Source organism: Nicotiana attenuata, unplaced genomic scaffold (genome assembly GCF_001879085.1).
Source record: "Nicotiana attenuata strain UT unplaced genomic scaffold, NIATTr2, whole genome shotgun sequence".
Taxonomy (NCBI): domain Eukaryota; kingdom Viridiplantae; phylum Streptophyta; class Magnoliopsida; order Solanales; family Solanaceae; genus Nicotiana; species Nicotiana attenuata.
In genome coordinates this window covers 74,122-80,517 of record NW_017673795.1, presented here as the reverse complement: position 1 = coordinate 80,517, position 6,396 = coordinate 74,122, and positions in this window count along the sequence as shown.

Genomic DNA, 6,396 nt, shown 5'->3' with positions numbered 1-6,396 from the left:
GTTCCTGAATGTTGAACACCTGTATTTGGGCCTGAGACCGTAGTTTATATGCTTTATGCATACTTGGGCCTGAGGCCGTAGTTTATGCTTTATGCAATTTTGGGCCTGAGGCCGTAGTTAGGTATATGTATACTTGGGCCTGAGGTCGTAGCTTGTGCGCATTTATATTGGGCCCGAGGCCGTAGCTTATTCAGATAAATAGGTTGTTCATCATTCAGAAGAGGGAGTATTCATATCCTTACTTCCTTTGTTCAGTTCAGTTATCAGTTATCATTTCAGATATCATTTCAGATATCATTTCAGCTATCAGTTATCAGTTATCAGTTACCGATTATCAGTTCAGTTATCAGTTATCAGTTATCATTTCAGTTAATAGTTGTTAGTTATCATTTCAGTTCAGTTTCGATAGTTATCATTTCAGTTATCAATTACCAATTCTCAGTTATCAGCTCAGTTTTAGTTTCAGCATTTATAAGTCTTTCTTTCAGTTGCATTACATACCAGTGCAATTCAAATGTACTGACGTCCTTTTTTTCCCGGGGCCTGCATCTCAAGATGCAGGTAATGATTCAGAGCGCTAGGATTCTCGTACCAACTATTTGGTGATCCCTAGTTCTTTCGGGGCATTAACTTTGCTATAGTCTTCAGTATTTTCAGACAGTCAGTATTTTCAGTACTTCATTAGAGGCTTCATAGACTAGAGTAACAGTAAGACAGAGTCACAGGCTTTTCATATTAAGCTATGTTGGCTACAAATATGTTTCAGAATTGTACTAGTATTTCCGCACTTTGATTTATATTATCCATACTTTCAGTATATCAGCATGTGTTAGTTTATCTTCCGCATTCACTATATTATGATACCACATGTTGATTCAGCCAGCCAGTTGGTTCGCTCGGTCACATGTAGTCAGGCACCGAGTGCCGTGTTACGTCCAGGCCCAGGTTCGGGGTGTGACAAAGCTTGGTATCAGAGCACTAGGTTCAAGAGTCTTAGGGAGTCTATGAAGCAGTGTCTAGTGGAGTTTACTTTATATGTGTGTGCCGTCCACTCATATAAACGGTTAACTACCAAGTCATCAAGAATTGTCTCATTTCTTTCTACTCTAGATCGTGCCATGAAGCTTAGAGCAATAGTTAGCCTTCTCTTCCTATCGAATTCCAAACGTATTGGATGCCCATGCGACGCGCAGGAGAACCCTAGGGTCCTAGAGAGGATAATTGCCCATTGGGGTATAATTATGGAGTACATGTCGGTAAATGTGAGACTTGAGAGGACGTTAAAAGTGTGACGCAATAGATAGTAGTACATATTAGAGCATAACCTTATCAGAAAGTATAAAAGCAATTATCATGTCTTATGGTTATCAGTTTACCTCAGTTACCAGTTATACAATCTTTCAGTTAGCAATATGGTTATTCAGTATGCCAATATTCAGTTATATGTTTACCAAATATCCAATTTTCAGTGTATCAAAATTTCTGGTGACTTGTGAGTATACAGTGATGCATATGGGTTCTTAAAGAAAATATAAGTAACAGTGATTATAGAGAAACCTTCGTATATTTTAGGTTTGGATTAAGACCAAGACTCACCGTATGGTGCAGGAAGTGATTTATCAGATGATGATATACTTTGAAAGATAAGTTTGTGCATGGTAGTGTATTCGTATGTGTTTTACCTCCTAGAACAACTTCATTTAATTTTTGGAAATGGAGCCACAAGTTAGATGATGATAGTTCAGATGTCAGACCCTAACAATGGTCACTATAGTTTGGACAGAAAAGAGCCTAAGGGTGAAATACCTAGGAGTCAAAAACGATTGTTATTATTAGATATGTATTTTTTGTAGAACTCATGCAAATGACTAGAAGATATGATGTATGCAATGAGAACCAAGTGCAGCCAATAGTGAATTTCAGGGAACGATTTTAAGTTGTTCATATTTATTCAAATCAGAACTGAAAGTACCACATAGTAAGTTACTATAAGAAGAAGCTATTGATGTACGATAAAAGATATGGCAGTTCCCCTTAGGTTGTGTGACTAAATGATTACCCGGGATGTTTATAGTATGATATGATTTAGTGTTGTATAGAAAGTTTGGGGTTAGATATTCTATTTTCATTTAAGGCAGATGAATTCCCTAAGTGTGATCCATGCACATACTTTGGGAGAAAAAAAAGGGATAGTATGCGACCGTAGAACAGGGCCGGATGGTGAGGGACGTTAGAATAACCTTATGCTTCACTTTAGTTATTCAAAGCAGAGCAAGAAAGCACGATGCTAGTAAGTGGTTAGTAAAAGAATAGTAAGTAAGCTTTCAGTTGATACAGTGAATTAGCACTTTCAGCAGAGCTAGTAGAGGTACAATTTGATTCCTTAGCCAGGTGAACTCTAGTGAGTGGATGACAGTTTGAAATACCGAACGTGTGTTAGAACCCAAAGAGTTTAAGTTAAACTCGAAGTACAATGGCAATGGGAAAAAAATTAGCTAGTAGTGAGAGCACAAACTATAGAAGAATAGCCTTTAGGAATTATCGTAATATGGTTTCTCCGGGATTGACGATGTGAGCAGAGTTAAATTATTAAGATTGTATATGATACTAGTGAATACGTAAGCTTTCCGTTAAGTGAATAATTTAGTTTTTTCTAGTAAGAAAGATTTCTCAGAAGTAAGTTGGAAGATGAGTCGTCATTGACGTAGAGTGCAAAGAATTGCAGAAAATAAGGAAAGTTATTTGGATCCCAACAAAAAGAGATGGATCCACAAGTATAAGACCTTTCGTCAAGGGGTGATGTGAAAATTTTCAGTAAGTCCAGTTAGATATTTGAAACCCGAATAGTTAGCATAGGATATGAAAATGAAAATCAATTCGGTAATGAGGGAAAATTGTATAATTACCACATGGATTATGTCTAGCATGTGTAAGAAACACAAAGTGAGTAGAATGATCACCGAGCTTAGTTGTGATGATAAAGTGATCACAGAAAAGCTATAAAAATCATGCCTATTTATGTGTCACGAGCGTAGTGCCATTGCACGAGACTCTAGTCTTCGGAGTACAGGTCAAAGACTTAGCTCGCAACAATTCTATAAGTGGTTTCAGGAAGTGCTTAAGAAGATAAAGTGTGGGAAATATAACTCATGATTGAGGTAGATAAGGGAACTCTGGTGAAAGAAGTTCACCAGCCAAGAGAGGAGTTCGACTTCGGACTTCGAAGAAGACGGAGTTGTTGTCAAGAACATGACTTGTTCCCCCTTAGTATACGTTGAGAAGGACAAACAATTTGACGATCCCTACGTGTTGCAGTTGAAAAAGGAGACTCACAAGTATAAGACGATGGCTTTTGAATAAGGGGGAGATGATGGTACTTTGAGGTACTAGGACAGATTGTGTGTCCCAGACATAGATGGACTTAAAGAGGGAAGATCATGTTAAAAGCCCATAATTCTAGGTGTTCTTTCCATCCAGGTTCCCAAATATGCATAATGACCAAGGAGATTTATTGGTTGAATGACATGAAAAAGAACGTCGTCAACTTTATGGCCAGGTAGAGCATTTTATTTAAAAAGTTGAGGATATGTCCTTGATGTTAAAAGTAATTGGGATGATCACATACCTCTCATGGACCTTGCTAATAATAACACCTACCATTTCAGTACAAAGATGGCACCGTGCCAAACTCTGTATGGGAGAAGGTGTAGATCGCCAATTGGTTGGTTCAAGTTGGTGATTAGGTGTTTCTGAAAGTTTCGCCTATGAAAGGGATTATGTGATTTGGGAAGACGGGAAAGCATAGTCCCTACTATATTGGGCCATATAGAATCTTGCGAAAGATCAGTCAATTAGCTTATGAGTTGGAGTTGCCACCGGAATTAGTGGTGTTACAACTAGTATTTCACGTGTCATGTTATAACATTCAAGTTTCCAGCACTCAAATACTCATGTCAATTCAGTACTCAGATACTCATGTCAGTTCAGTACTCAGATACTCATGCCAGTTCAGTACTCAGATACTCATGTCAGTTCAATACTCAGATTTTCAAGTCAGTTCAATACTCAGCTACTCATGTCAGTCCAATACTTATATATTCATGCCAGCTTAGTACTCTGATATTGATGTTAGTTCAATTCTCAAGTATTCGTGTCAGTTCAATACTCGAATATCCATGTTAGTTCTGTATTCATGTATCCATGGCAGACCAATATTCAGTCAATGCAGCAGTCATTAAGTTCAGTATATCAACAGTTTAGTATTCATGTATTCATTCAGTTTAGTATGCAAGTGTTAATGAAAGTTCATGTTTCCACCAGACTCGTTTAAGGTCCGGAGTTAGCAGAAGTTACAGTCAAGACAATCATTCGAGGACGAATGATCCCAAGGGGGAGATAATGTAACACCCCGCACATTCGTATTAGGTATAAATGAGTTAAAGGAGTAGTAAGGTTATATTTTGGACATATGAAGTCCTATCAGGATGATTATGAGTAAAAATAGTTGTCTCAAAATCAAGATGGAAAGTGAGGTGCATAAGATTTGATAAAATGGACTAAGTTTGCAGAAGGTCTGTCTTCCAGCAGGTTTTAGTGAAAATGTGTAAGGTATTTTGGAAAGATTAAAGCATGAAAGTTGTAGGCCATTAAAATAGCTTTCCAACGATATATTAAGGAGCCCAAATGGAGCTCTGTGCAAAAAGTTATGACCGTTTTCCAGAATGGTGCGTAACCACCACGTTCGGCCACGCTATACCGCGACCGCGGTCGTGAGGCAGTGTCCCAGTGATTTACCGCGGTCGGGACCGCGGTTATGCCTAATGGGACACGGTGGCCGACTTGGGAAGTCATTTTTTTAGCTATATTTCGTCCACCACAGCCCCAAAACATAAAAACTTGCTTTAGAAAGGAAAACTCCCAAAAACCTAACTCCTTAAGGGTCCCTGCACCACCCAAGGAAAGTTTTAATGGTGATTCTAAGTTAATTTGAATTTCCCAACATCTTATTAACATGGGTAAACCCTCCAAATCATTAGATATTCGATTGGGGCATCATTGTTGAGAGAAGAAAGCCTAGAACTCGAATTCAAGAAGATTGAACGTCAAAAAGGTAATATCTTCACCCTCTAATTGATTCTATCATTGAATTAATGATTATAGACTCTAGTTCATGATATATGAGTTGATGGGTTTGATAGAAAAGCATGAACGGTGATAGGTTTGGGTTGTTGATTGGTTATGGCTGTTGATTACCTTATGGGTGATAAAGAATAACGTTGATTATAATCATTTGAGACTTTTGAATTTATCTAGAAGCAAGAGAATGGGTTATTGGGTGTAGAGACACCATTAATAAGGGCTATGAAGCTTTATGCCACCGAGTGTTTGATAAAATGCCTAAGTGACCAAAACATGACTATTGTTGCTAATTTGGAATCCCTTTGACTTGTATTGATATAGATTAAAGTTGAAGGGTTGGCGAATATTGTATTATGCTCAAGAGAAGGAAGTTAAGGTATGTGAGGCTAACTCTCTATGTTTGGGAATTTTAATGATTCTCCCTACACTACATTTCTTTTACAACGTTACTAATTGCCTCATAAATATAGTTAAGCCTAGCTCCTTGAATAGTTGCAGAACTTCTATTCTGTAGCTTCATAACTCGTTCATGACTTTCATTCTGAACGTTGTGAGCTAAGTGCGTATTCAATATAGACTTGGGTTTGATTACCCCGAGTCTTAGTATAGATTACTCAGTATGCCATAACCAGTTGAAGTTTCAGTGTTCATAATCAGTTCAAGAATACATGTCTCAGTCTAGTCCTATTCAGTATTCCAGTATTGTGTAATTCAGTGTGATCCAGCATTCCAGTATCATGTAATTCAGTGTGATTCAGTATTTCACTATCATGTGTTACGGTTTGATTCTCAATTCCTGAATGTTGAACACCTGTATTTGGGCCTGAGGCCGTAGTTTATATGCTTTATGCATACTTGGGCCCGAGGCCGTAGTTTATGCTTTATGCATGTTTGGGCCTGAGGCCGTAGTTTATGTTTTATGCATGTTTGGGCCTGAGGCCGTAGTTTATGCTTTATGCATTTTTGGGCCTGAGGCCGTAGTTATGTATACGTATACTTGGGCCTGAGGTCGTAGCTTGTGCACATTTATATTGGGCCCGAGGCCGTAGCTTATTCAGATTAAAAGGGTGTACATCATTCAGAATAGGGAGTATTCATATCCTTACTTCCTTTGTTTAGTTCAGTTATCCGTTATCATTTCAGATATCATTTGAGTTATCACTTATCATTTCAGTTATCAGTTATCATTTACTGGTTATCAGTTTCTGGTTATCAGTTCAGTTATCAGTAATCAGTAATCAGTTATCATTTCAGTTA